Source organism: Equus caballus, chromosome 22 (genome assembly GCF_041296265.1).
Source record: "Equus caballus isolate H_3958 breed thoroughbred chromosome 22, TB-T2T, whole genome shotgun sequence".
NCBI classification, from domain to species: domain Eukaryota; kingdom Metazoa; phylum Chordata; class Mammalia; order Perissodactyla; family Equidae; genus Equus; species Equus caballus.
The window spans coordinates 18899240-18913201 of NC_091705.1; the positions used below are offsets into that span (position 1 = coordinate 18899240).

Below are 13962 nucleotides of genomic sequence, written 5' to 3' on the forward strand. Positions count from 1 at the left end.
CCATGTGTTCAGATAGTCTTCAGCAGTGGCTGGCTAAGTGTGATCTCCAAACAGCAGCATCAGCATTACCTGGGAACTTGTCAGAAAAGCAAATTCTGGAGCCTCACTCCAGACCCCCGGCCTCAGCAGCCCTGGGGGTGGGGTCCCGTCTTAATGAAGAACTCCACGTGAGGCCGCGATGCACCAAAGATGAGGGCCACGAATTTACAGGCAGCCTTTCTGCTCAGCGGTCCTCACCCCTGGCCATCGCCTGGGGGCTTTTCAGAAATGCAGAATCTCGGGCTGCGGCTCAGAGCCACCGAATTAGAACCCGCGCTTAGGCACGATCCCCGGGGCCTTCGAGTCTGAGAAGCCTCGGTGTGTCTATGGTGTCCAGTAAATTAAAAGACCTGACGGCCTAACTGGAGAAACCGTGACATCGCCTTAAAGCATCCAAGTCACGGAGCCCCCGGCGCCGCAAACTGCTTGATTATCTTCGCGGAGCGATGACAGGGCTCGGTGTCAGGCGGGGTAAAAATGCGGGACCGGGAGGGGGAGACTCAGGGCGAGCGCTCTGCGTTCGAGGTGGGTCCCCAGGAGCAGGTGTGACGGGAGGGGACCTGCAGGGGGGCGCTTTCCACGAGGGGAGGGAAATACAAGGGACCTGGAGGGGGCCGCAGGGCACCGCGCGGGGGCAGCCGGGGACCCGGGACGCCTAGCCGAGGGTCGCGGGGTGGGAGGAGGCAGGGCCGCCCTCCCCCGGGCGAGGCCGGCGGGCGGGGGTCGGGGGCGGGGAGGGAGGTGGGTCCAGGCCGGCGCGGGGGCGGGCGGCTCGCCGGCTCCCCGCCCCCGGCCCGCCCCTCGGCGGCGCCATTTTGCAGGCGGCTGTCGCGGGGACCGGAGGCGGCGGCAGCGGCGGCAGCGGCGGCGGCGGCTGGCACTGCGGCGCCGAGCGCTGCAGCGGCAGGACGGGAGCCCGGCGAGCGGCAGCCAGGTGAGAGCCGGGCCGCTGCGCTCCGCGCCCGGCCTGCGGGCCGCACCTGCCCGGCCCGGCCGCGAGGTGCCCGCCGCGCCCACGAGGCCGGCCTGGCACGGCCCCCGCGCGCTGTCACCGGCCCTGCGGCGCGGCCTGCGCCCCCCATCCCGGCCCGTTTCCCGGGTCCCCGCGCTCGCCGGCCGCTCGGGCCGCGGGGCCCGTGGATGCCCGGGGACCCCTGGGCGCTCCCCGCTGTCGGCCGCGGGAGCCGCAGCGCGCCGGGGCCCTCAGGCCGCGCCGCGGGGACGCAAGTGGGGTCCCCTCGGGACCGGGCTGGCCGCCGCTGCCTCCCGGGCCCTCGGCCCGCATGTCCTGGGGGCGCTCTCCCCTCGCCCTCCCCGGGCGTGAGCGCGGGCATCCCCGCGCCCCGGAATTCGGGGCCATCGAGCAGGGGGGTGCCTTTTACATTTTCTCTTTCTTCTCTCCTACAAAGGCTGCGCCAAGTAATTTTAGAAGCGGCGGCTCCCACCCCAGGGTCCTTCTGTCTGGCTTGTCCCCCGGGGGTCGTGGGTCCCCCTTGTTGCCACCTTGCTGGAAAGAGAAATTGACATTTTCGATTGTGACTACGTTAAGGGCGCAGGATTTCCTCCTTCCTTTGACTCTTGATGTCCCCTTGGATGGGTAGCTGACAGGAACTCGGCCTACAGGCTGAGGGTTTGAAGCATGACTGATGGGAAATTCTCGATTATCAGGGCAAAGGGTAAATGCGGGCAAATGCAGGTGGAAGAAAGTCACCCATGAGGGACTTCTGGGTCTGGGGCATTATTAGCAGTAGCTGCTGCTTTTATTCTTGCAGTGCTGGGAGGAGAGGCCGGGGAAGATGCTGTCTCTGCTGACATTTGGGTCATCCGTGTGCCGAGAAGCCTGGGGATGTGTGAGTTGGCAGACCGGGAGTCCTGAGACAGTGTGGTTGGAGCTGTCATTAATTGGCCATGTGACCTCCCTTGGTCACTTTCTTCCTTTAAAGCCAGAGACTAGGTGGCTGGAGCCTTTTTATTTTTATGTTTTTGCATTTGAATGCTGCTAGGCTGGACCTCACCATTTCCAGTTGTCTACACCTGACTTTTCACCTTTGCACTTGAGTTTGCCCTCCTGGCCCCTGAAGACATTTGATTCTGGTGAGATTTATAAAGGGCTTTGCAGCTCAAAAATTCTTAATTCTGTGCTGGGTGATGGTTGACTCTATCAGGATCACTGCTGAACCTATCACTCCTGGTCTCTCTTAACTCATCCAAGATTTCATAGTTTTTGGGCACTGGCCTTTTAAAAGGCCTGCAGTGGGTGTGCCCGGTGTAAGCCCTCATGGCACACTTGTTAGTTAAAAGGAGGCGAGTGGGTGTGTCCAGCCTGCTGCCTCTTTCACCTGAGAGCTTGAGCATGAGCTGTCTGCTTTCTAGACTCTTTCCTTTGCCAAAATGGCGCGTGCCTTCTTTCTTTGAATACCAGGGCGTTTGTTTTTTGGTTTCTTTGCTCAAAGTGCAGAGTGATTTTTTTTCTTTTAAGAAAATAAGTATTTCAAGAGCTTTTCATATTGACAGTTTTTTGTTGCGTGGCAGTTGTGTTTTCTGGCTGTGGCACCATTAATTAAGCTGAGTTTTAATGTCTGTTGGGATGTTTCAGAAGTGCTTATGGAAGTACCTGGCTAGAATGTCGGAGAGAGTTTTGCTAGGTTTCACGCTTTGCATAGCAAAGTGTAGTGGACTTAGCGTGGCAGAAATGAGGCGTCGTCCCAGGAGCAAGCTCAGGTAGCCTTCCATCCATGAGCCAATCTGCTAATCCAGTGCCAGGTGCTGTCGAACACATCATTGTTGAATAAAACCCAGTGTTTTGCCCTCCAGGAGCCTAAGGTCTGGTTTGCTGGATATCGAAAATCCTGATTAACTCTTAGTATCCTCTTCTGTGTCTCTGAAGGCAAACCTGGGATCAATTTGGGCACTCCTTTCTGGCACCAGTGGTAGCTTGAGGAATTTTCCCATTTTGGTTAAGAGAATTAAAAGTCAGCAGGCATAATTTGCAATTATATAGTGCTTTGTACTAGTAAATGAAAGCTTTTTTAAAACGTATTTAATCCTCTTAGGCTTTTTTAATTTAAACATTTTACAGTCCTTCCTTGACCCATTTGCCAGCGTCGCCTATAAAACTCCCAGCACACAAGTTGGTTCCCAACGCCCGGTAACCTCATTAATTCATTTTCCCTCCCTGCTGCTCTTCCAGTTATATTCTCCGAGGGCCGCTGTGTCTGGGCTTTCTTTTATTCTTTTGCTAGGGAACGTTCCTGCTCCAGGTTGAGCTGTGCGTTACTGCTGCGGGGTTTAAACGAGCCCTTTGTGGTGCTCTCTTCCTCCTCTCCCTGGCATGGCTATTTCTAGCCTGTGATTTGGTCGCAGGGTCTCGGATGTTGGCTCTCCAATTATTGAGGTCTGCTTGCAGCTTATGCTTTTCATAGGCCTTTCACACCTTTAATACATTTGTTGAGAGGCTACTGATGCCACGTGGAGATTCCCTGCCCACATGGAGCTCACACTCCAGTGGAGGGGAGGCAGACAATGAGACTTCACACTCTGAAGAAGAATCTGGTGGGATCGGGGGTATTAAGTGTTGGGGTGGGAGCTGACATTCTAGGAAGGGTGGGACCGGAGGGCCTGAGTCATCTTTGAGTGAAAATGTGAAGGAAGTGGATCATGTGGGTATCTGGGGGAAGAGCATTCCCGGTGGAGGAAACAGCAGCTGCAAAGGGCCTGAGGCAGCAGAGGGAGAGAATTTGGTTTTGAGGTCACGGAGACAATGAGAGTTGGATCATGTTAGGCCATGCGGCACCTAGGAAGGCCTGTAGATTTTACTTTGAGGGGAGTGGGAGCCGTTGGAGGATTTTGAGTAGAGGAGGGACATGGACTGACTTCGCTTTGAATGGGGACGTGCTGGCTGTTGCTGTGTGAGAACAGACTGAAGGCCCGGAGGACAGGATTGGGCTGCAGGGTAACCAGCTAGTGCAGGGCTGAGGACCCTGGGTCAGTCCGGGAGATGCAGGGGAGTGGTAAGCAGTGGTCTCATTGTGAAGTGGGGCTGAGGAGATTGCTGATGGACTAGATGTGGGAGGTGAGAAAGAGAGTTGAGGGCCGTACTGAGGTTTCTGGCCTGAGCACCGAGCATGAAATTGGCCGTGAACTGAGATGCCCAAGGAGCCGTATAGGTCATGTTAAGTTGCTATGATGCAGTGGCGAAGGAGGGAGTGGATGTTTTGGGGAAGATCCTTCTCTATGGAAATGTAAATCTTCTTGGGAACTTCTCATTGTCCTTTGCTTTATTTCTCTCCTCTGACCTCAGGTCTAGGTGGCCCCTAAGGCCCTCTCTGAATATTTACCCCATGAAGGAGAGGTCCGTCGACTCATTCATTCATTAACCATTTCTTGCACTACTTCATTTTGCGTGTTATGCGAGCCTAGAATCTAAAGAGAGCACGAAAAGCAAAAATCTGGATTTGTCAAAAATGCCCCTTGACAAGTCCCTAAGTCCCAGAAAGTGTGGCAGACATGATTTGCATATACCGAATGCCTAGGTATTCGGGTGTAATGAGTGAGGGAGCGCACAGCTTATAATTTCAGGGAGGATCTCGTTCAGGACCTAAGTCAAGCGTTCGCACTGCCCGGAACGTCTCGGCAACTGTAGATCGCAGCTCGAAGCCTCTTCCTGTTAGCCACTGTCTTGACTCAAATTCTTCCTTATTCATTGTTTCTCTGCAGCCTCAATGAGTCCTTCAGGTTTGTCCTTCAGCGAGAAGGTCAGGGTTGCCTTGGGCCTCTGCTTGCCCGGCTGCCCCAAGCCGTGGCTCTTTCTGGTCCATGGTGGGGAAAGCCTTCTTCATTCACAGGTTCTTTCCATACATTTCCCTCCCAAAGCAGGTGATCCTTCAGGCCTCCTTGTGTCAGCTGCCCTGGGGCATCTCAGTGAGTGCCCGGCTCATCCGGCTCAGTGGCCACCTCTCTCATTGACCTGTCTGTGATCTTACAGAGTTCAATCCCCTCATCTTTAAGTTGCATGAGAGAGCAGTTTGAAAGATGCTCTTCTCTCCAGGAGGGTCTCCAAACAGTAGAGGGGACCCAAGAAAGACTAGACAGTGAGCCCCATGTGTTAGCCAATGCAATAATGGTGGCACCCACGGGCATCAGTTTTGTGCTGGGCACTTCAGGTCATTGTTGTTAGTCCTAACAACTGGTGGGCAAGGTGGTTCTGGTCTGCATTTTATCGATGAAGGAACTGGAGCTTGGTTAACTTCTCTAAGTTAACTCTTGGGTCTTTTTTTTTTTTGAGGACGATTAGCCCTGAGCTAACATCTGCCGCCAATCCTCCTCTTTTTGCTGAGGACGACTGGCCCTGAGCTAACATCCATGCCCATCTTCCTCTACTTTCTATGCGGGACGCCTACCACAGCATGGTGTGCCTAAGCGGTGCCATGTCCGCACCTGGGATCCAAACCTGCGAACCCCGGGCCGCCGAAGTGGAACGTGCGAACTTAACTGCTGCGCCACAGGGCCAGCCCCCTGCGTTTCTAACAAGTTCTCAGGTGATGAGTATGCTGCTGGGGGAGGAACCACCAGCACCTGGTTTGTAAATCGTTTTATTGGAACACAGCCATGTCAGAGACTGAATGACCTGCAAGCCTGAAATCTTTGCTCTCTGGCCCTTTATAGAGAAAGTGTGCTTCCCCATAATATATATGTGATCAGTGCTGAGCATTTTCTGTTGAGTTCATATTTTATTCTCAAGAGCTCTTTTATATGTTAAGACAGTGCTTAACAAATTAGCCCACAAAAGTATGGTATGGGGGAATAGATGCCTATTTTGAAGTGTTAGGGAGTATAACTAACATGACACTTCTTTTAAGTCTTTTGTTTTTTCTAAAAGTAATCTGAATTTTTTATTCCAGAAGCATCAGTGTTTGGTTTAATATGAAACATTTTTCCTCCTTAATCTTTGAATAAAGCTGATGCTACTAAATATGTTGTATTTAATCCTGCTTTCACTGTGTTTGAGAAATACGCTACTGAGATTTGCAATTTTTGGTCATAAGTTTCAAATATTTGTTCTATGCTTTGAATTCAAATCGTCAGTCTTTTTCTTTCCCCTGTCTTCTCTACCCCAAGATTTTATAAATATTCACTTATATTTTCTCTTAGTTTTTTTTTATATTTAGCTATAATTAATGCAATATTTGTATTGGAGTGTGGTATGAAGATTATTTTTTCCTTTACACTTACTCCAGCACCATTTATTCATTAATTTATCCTTTTCTTATTAATGTAAAAATAGCACCATAATCATATGCTGAATCTTTAGATCTGTCATAGGACTTATTCTTTTATTCCATTCCTTTGCCATGACCTTGCTGTTTTCATCATTATAATCACTTTATAGTAGGATTTTAAAATCTGGTATTGCCTATGCTCAATTTTTTTTCCAGTATTTTTCAATTTAAGGTTTCAAAAAATATATATATATATATATTTTTTTTTTTGGTGAGGAAGATTGTTGCTGAGCTAACATCTGTGCCAGTCTTCCTCTATTTTGTATGTGGGATGCCACCACAGCGTGGCTTGGTGAGCGGTGTGTAGGTCCATGCCTGAGATCTGAACTGCGAACCCTGGGCCGCCGAAGCGGAGCACGAACTTAACCACTCGGCCACGAAGCCGACCCGTATGCAGATCTTTTATAGCTGTCATTTTTATAGTCTTTCTTAAGATAGGGGCTGTAGATTTCTTGTTTATTGCTCTTTATTTTTAAATGTTTGCTATTTAGAATGAGGTGATTTCCCCCTTGTTCCTCCCTTCTGCCCACATAGACTGTTTCCTAAGTGGTGCAGAGCATATATCTACGTGCAGTCTATTTGTCTTATAACTGACCACATGTATTATTCAGGGTAGTTAATGCTAGCCAAACCTGTGTCCTAACAAAGTAAACATTTCTTTCTCACGTTTTTCTGGGTGGTTCTCCCCTAAGTGGTGAGTTGAGGAACTAGGTTCTTTCCATCACATAGCACAACTGACTTCAAAATGTGGCCTCTAAATTTGCCGTGGAATTTTGTGCAGGGAAGATTTTATTATGGGCCAAGCTTGGAAATAAGTGGTATTTTCTGCCACAGTCTCTTGGCCATGTGGTAGATGCCAGGGGGCTGGGAAACAGAGTCGTTTTGAGTGTCCGTGAGGAAAATGGACTAGCCCTGTGTCTGCTGTGGTCCTACCTAACCAGACTCTGTTACTCTTTTTTTCAACTGGTTCTCTTGAGTTTCTTGGGTATGCAATCACAATAGCTGCAAATGACCATTTTGGTTTTTTTTCTTCTTACAGTTAATACATTTCTTTTTCTTAATAAATCGTAGAGTACTTATAGAAGAGGTTTAAATGTCGTAGTGGGCCTTATTCTCAGTTTTTATTGAAATGCAGTATTACGTATAATCTTTATTAATATTGAAGTGTCCTATTTTCAATGTCTTTTCCACTAAATTAACATGTCATACATGGTGTTTTTGAATGAACAAAGTTTGTCACCTTGACGTTGACCTTGAGATTTTGTGTAGCACAGAAATTCTTGGTGGACTCTGTCCCTGTTATTGTGGTAATTCTCCAAAGAAGTTCCGTTTCCCTGCTGATTTGAGGATGACCTCAAATTTCTTGCCAGGAGGAATTATGAGAGTTCTGTCTCTCCTTCTGCCTCATCCCAAGGGCTTCTATTTTCTAGCCATGCCGCCCTGTTGTGTGGCTGCTGGCGTCTTTTGTGTCAGGGCTTCTGACCTCCAGTCTTTGAAAATGTTCTCCCTCAGAGAAGTTTTGTGGGTTCTTGTTTCTCTTCCTTTATTCTTTCGTCCCTGTGAAGATAAACTGAATATGCCAGCAATACCGATTTTCCTTTTCTGCTGAAGTTCTCCTTTTTGCTCCTGCTTCTTGACCCCCAGTGTGAGTTTGGGGCCTGCATTTCCAGGCTGCCCATCCAGCAGCCTGCGTCTGCCCCCACGCTGGATGATTGGTGTGGAGCGTGGTGTTTGCACCTTCCCCTTTTCGCTTCCCTGTGGGATCTCCTGTAGAGCTGGCCAGAGGGGCCCTGAATGCCAGGGGAGTGGAGGCTCAGAAGCCCTGGGAGTACGTGCGGTAGGAAATCTTGTTACTTCGCTTGACCAGTAAGAACAGACACGGGTCCACTTCGCTTTTTCTGGTGTTTAGTTCAGTGCTGAGGGTAGTGCTCTAAAGTGGCTTCAACTTTGTTTTCCACTCTGAGATCCCGTACTCATTGTTGTGTTTCTTGAATAGGTGTCAGTCAACTTCTAAAGTATATTTCCCAGACTTTGTTTTGACGGACTCACTTTTCATTGATATACATACGTCAGAGTGTGCGTGCATGTATCTCAAAAAAAGCTTTCACAAAACCACATGTGACCTTATGTGCTGTGTATTCTGATACTTTCTATTCCTATTTTATGAAAAAAAAAATTAGTTGTGATGCCCTAACTTGACTTTTGTGATCTAGTTGTGAAATAACGTAGCTCCGCAGTGAGGCCTTCGAGTTGGAGAACTTGTTTCTCCCCACTGTCACATGGGAAAGGAACCACGTGAGGTTCTGTGGGAACAACGGGGGAGGAGCTCGACACAGAGTAACCTTAAAAAAAAGGCTTTATTGAGATATAATTAACATACCATAAAAGCCACCCTTTTTACGCTTGAGTTGTCTTTAGTGTACTCAGTTGTGTTGGAACCATCACCTCCAACTTCAGAACATTATCATCACCCTGAAATGAAACCCCATACCTAGTGGCCGTCACTCCCTCTTTTCCGCTCCCCTGCAGCCTCTGGCACCCACTCACTTACATGGATTTCCTTTATCTGGACATTTCCTATAAATGGAATCATACCATATGTGGTCTTTTGTGATTGGCTTTTTACTTAGCATAATGTGTTTATGATTTATCGTAAAATCATCGAACATCATTAAAAATGATGTTTGATGATTTATTTATGTTGTAACATGTATCACTACCACATTTTATTTATCCACTAACCAGGTGATGGGCACTGGGGTTGTTATACATTTTAGCTGTTATGAATTATGCTGTGAACGTTCGTGTACACGTTTTTATGTGATCGTTTTCAGTTCTCTTGGGTAAATATCACGAAGTGGAATTACTGGGTCATTTGGCAGTTTTATGTTTAACATTTTGAGTAACTGCCAGACTTTTCCAAAGTGGGTGTATCAGCAACATATGATGGTTCCAATTTCTCCACATCCTCGCCGACACGTGATTGTCTTTTTGATATAGCCGTTCTAGTGGGTATGAAGTGGTATCTCATTGTGGTTTTTATTTGCATTTCCCTAATGACTAACGAAGTGGAGTATGTTTTTAAGTGTTTATTGGCCATTTGTATGTCTTCCTTGGAGAAAGGTCTACTCAAATCCTTTGCCTCTTTTTAAATTGGGTTATTGTCTTTTTATTGCTGATTTGTAAGATTTCTTTATGTAGTCTACATACCAGTTTCTTATCGAATATATAGTTTGTGAATAATTTTTTCCATTTTATGGGGTTGTCTTTTCACTTTCTTTCTGATATCCTTTGAAACAGAAAAGTTTTTAATTTTGATGAAGTCCCATTTATCAATTATTTTTGTTGTTGCTTGTGCTTTTGCGCTCATATCCAAGAAAACATTGCCTAAAGCCAAGGTGACAAAGATTTACCCTTGTGTTTTCTTCTAAGAGTTTTATAGTTTTCTCTCTTAGATTTAGGTCTCTGATTCATTTTGAGTTTATTTTTGTATGCGGTGTGAGGTAGGGGTCCAACTTCATTCCTTTACATATGGATTTCCCGTTGTCTCAGCATAATTTGTTGAAAAGACTATTCTTTCCCCCGTTGAATTGTCCTGGCACCCTTGTTGACGATCACCTGACCAGAATGACCAAGTTTATTTCTGGATTCTCGCTTCTTTTCCCATTGATTTATCTGTCTATCCTTATATCAGTATTACACTGTCTTAATTACTGTAGCTTTGTGTTAAGTTTTGAAATTGAAAAGTGTGAGTCCTTCAGTTTTGTTCTTTTTCAAGATTACTTTGGCTGTTTTGAGTCCTTTGCATTTCCATTTGAATTTTAGGATGAGTTTGTCAGTTTCTGCCAGAAAGGCAGATGGGATTTTGATAGTGATTGCTTTGAATCTGTAGATCAATCTGGGTAGTATTGCCAAGAGTTACATATTTTTAACTGAAAAATTTTAGGAGACAATATTTATCTGCACTAGGAGCAATGCATTCTGACATTCTAGCCCACTCTAGCTTGCCTCATTCCATTCTTTTATTTTTTTTTAATTAAAAAAATTCCTGGGCCCCAGCCCACTCAATTGACTTCTCCTCACTCTCATGAGCTCGTTATCTATTGTTAGAAAGACGTGCTTCAAGGCAGTGGTCCTCAACCTTGACAGCAAATTGGAATCATCTTGGGAACTTTAATAAACTACTTGCTGGTCTCATCCCAGAGATGGTGCAGTTGATCAGGAGTACAGCCTGAGGGTCGGGGTTTCAAAAAAAAAAAAATCCCCCAGGTGATTCCAGTGTGCAGCCAGGGTCAAGAGCCATTGCTCTAAGTGAACTAAAATCCAGATATTTACCGATTTTAAAGCCTTTGCATAGTTGACTGAACATAGTATGGGACGGAAATGTACATACTGCTTGCTGTAGATCCTCGTGGGAGAAGCATCAGGTCACATTGGTGAAGAATGCGTTAGAGAGGTCTGTTTATGCACTTTCTCTTAATTTAATATGATCACTGACATTGTTCTCCTGAGAAATTAAATGATTTTGCTGTTGACTTCCTCCTGGGTGTCTGTAGTTGTCCCTTGTCTGTATAGAGAGCAAGGATAGAGCAGAGTCCCTGGAGAATATCTGTCATTTCTTAGGAGTTTGTGTGTCTTTTGCCTTCTTGCCGTAGGAAATGGAATGATTTGAGAAGAATATGCAGGAAATTCATAGCTATTTTAGGGATTGTCATGTAAAGAACAGTGAAGGTACTGGTTAGAATTACTATTGAAGTACATGAAGCTATTGGTGAGAATTAAGATCAGAATTACTAGAGAAATATCTAGAAGTGGGACAGGTCTTAGAATATTAAGGAGTATTAGGATTGTGGAAAAACTCTTACACATAAAGTAGCTTATTTTACTCAATATTGTTTTTTCTAGTTTATTTGAAGGGAAAATTTCTGTGTTTGTGTGTATGTATACATGCACACATATATGTATATTTGCATTTGCTTCAAAATATAAACCTATTTTTTTACTTAGGCATATCTTAGGCATATAACTGAATGATTAAATAACCCTTTAAAACATGATTTTTAACAGCTCATTTGTGCTGAATGCATCATGTTTTAGTTGACAAATCCTTCTATTGTTGGGCCTTTAGCTTGTGAGCTGGTTTTTGCTGTGGTGAATATAGCACAATAATGAACAGCCTTGTATGGAAATCGATGGGCATTTTTCTATTTCTTTAGGCTCCATTTTTGGAAGGGGCATATTTGCATTTTTAAGGCCTTGACACCTACATGGCATACATGCCAGATACTGCAGCCAGGTTAATGGGTTTCTTCCTATATTTCAACTTTTTTCTTTGCTTTCTTTTTAAACCAGTTTGGGTGAAGAATAGAATCATCATGTTTAGTTTGCTTTTTTTTGATAACTAGTAAGTTTGAACACTTTTAATGAGTTTTTTGGCCGTTTATATTTTCTTTGACTTATTCATTTCCTTTACCAATTTTTCTGGTTTCGTGTTTGTCTTTTTCCTGGTGATTTATAGCGGTGCTTTTTATATCCAGGATATTAGCACTTTAATAAATGTTACAAATATTTTTCCCATTTTGTCTTGTAATTTTATTTTAAGATGTATTTGAGAAGTTTTATTTGTAGATCGTATTTCTTGGTTTAGTTTTCAAAATAAAAATCTCAGTTTTCAAACTTTAAAGTTTCAAAGGAAGCATTTTGCTTTTTTTTCATTTTATTTTTTTTATTGTGGTAACATTGGTGTATAACATTATATAAATTTCAGGTGTACATCATTATATTTCCATTTCTGTGTAGATTACATCGTATTCATCACCCAAAGACTAATTACCATCCAGGGAACCATTTTTCTTAAAGATAAATAAAAATCTATCAGAATGTGATTTAGTTTAAAATATTTTTTAGATTTCAAATCTGCTTTGCCTGTTAAAGTATGATAAGAATAATCAGCTGAGCTAAAAAAGATAAAATTTGAATGTGAAGATTTTCAACATCTAGGTCCCAATAAATGAGAACTTGACGTGGGATTTCCTGAAAGTTGGGTACTCTTATTTTAAACAGTCCGAAAGGAGAGCCAGGTGTCATTTACAAGCTTTTCCCTCCAGTTTCGAGTTCTGATGCTTTTGGTGTTTAGTGCTTCCCTCTGTGCACATGTGGTGGCGATTTTGGGCTGATGGAGCTCTTGTGCCTTAATTCCTTACTTTTGCTTCAGTGCTATTAAAAAATAAGATTTGAGACTTTTGCTCCATACTTCCATAATAGCCTTGCATGACTTTTCTAATTATATTCTTTAGGCTTTTTCCAAAAAATGGGCTTCCCTTCGTATTCCAGGTCTCTGGAAACACTTGTCCTAACTAGATTTTAGGTCTTGTTAGTCTTGTTAACTCCTTAAAGTTGTGGATGGGAATTTAGTAATGCGTGTAGCACGCACAGGGAGCAGGCACCAAGCGCCCTCTGCGCATATCCTGGCGTTATTTTCCTCTTGACAGTTTCTGGTGAGCAATGAATCCCGTCTGGGTTCTGGTTCTCCCGCTGCTTCCAGTTGGGTTTGTCTCTGCTTCCCCTCGGTGCCCCCCACTGCCATCGGAGGGTGGGGCTTTGGGATTTCTGAGCCCTTTGTGTTCATTGTTTCATTGTCCCACGCAGTTTTATCAAGCACCCTCTTCGGCTGAGTGGTGGGTCAGACACTGGGGCACAGCTAGGGGGAAACAGCCCGCCTGGGACTCCCTCATGACCGTTTCCAGGTCTTTCCTGGTTCTGAGTTCAGAATTCTGACCCTGAGTCACATTAATCAGATTATGATCTAATCTTGATCACTCCTAGACATTTTGGAAAGGCTTTAGGGTTAGCGTACGTAAAATAGGCTTTTCACCTTGAACTCGACACTGCTTATTCACAGGCTAAGGCAGAGTTTAAGGAGAAAATGGAACTGTTTGTGTTAGCTGAGTTTGACATATTACCACCAATTGCCGTTGGGCTGCGTTTTTAACTGGGTTGTTTTGCCAGGAATGTAAATCAGGCATTACTCCTCAGATCCTCAGGTAACTGGGAAGACTGTCGAAGCCCCCGTGTTTCTTGACTTAAGTGTTTATTGCTTGATTTGTAATATGGGATTAGGTATGTTAAGTGAAGGAAAGGCTTTTAAAATTTTTTTGAAAGACAGTTGCAACTTAAGCATGTGGGCAAAATTACTTTTAGTGACTTGTTTTGCATATGTATTTATGAACTTTAAACTTTTTCTAATCACAAATATTATGCATGTTCATTAGTAATGTGTAAAACAGAAAAGCATAAAGAAATAAGATACCCAGGGGGAATCACCGTTAATATTTAGGTCAGCATCTAGGCTGCCTAACTTGCCAAATAATTGTAGCTTTTATATAAAAATGGAGATGTTCTATTTTTTTTTTTCCCCCACTTGGTAAGAGATCATGACTGTTTCCCCATGTTATCAGATAGTATACTATAGAATGACTTGGTAGTATTTTATTATGAAGTATTTTTCTGTCGTAATTTAGTTAGCCAGTCCTTAAATATTGGACATTTACTTGTTCTATGATTAGAATGAATGTAATTATACTCATCTAGTTATTTTCCTCGAACAGTGGTTTTATTGCATATGCGTTTTTAAAGGGATGGCTGT

At 44.7% G+C, this 13962-nt stretch overlaps 1 protein-coding gene across 8 annotated transcripts in view; it reads left to right on the plus strand.

Moving 5' to 3' along the window:
- The first annotated feature begins 816 nt into the window (after positions 1 to 816).
- Positions 817 to 13962, plus strand: part of SLC23A2 (solute carrier family 23 member 2) — a 142766-nt gene continuing 129620 nt past the window's right edge. For 3 of the 8 annotated variants that reach the window (XM_070247754.1, XM_070247755.1, XM_070247759.1), the window contains exon 1: positions 840 to 973. The gene's annotated coding sequence lies outside the window, so the exon portion shown is untranslated. Of the gene's footprint in view, positions 974 to 1965; positions 2134 to 13962 lie in introns of those variants that run through there. The other 5 variants (XM_023626154.2, XM_023626155.2, XM_023626158.2 and 2 more) reach the window with 4 other exon arrangements.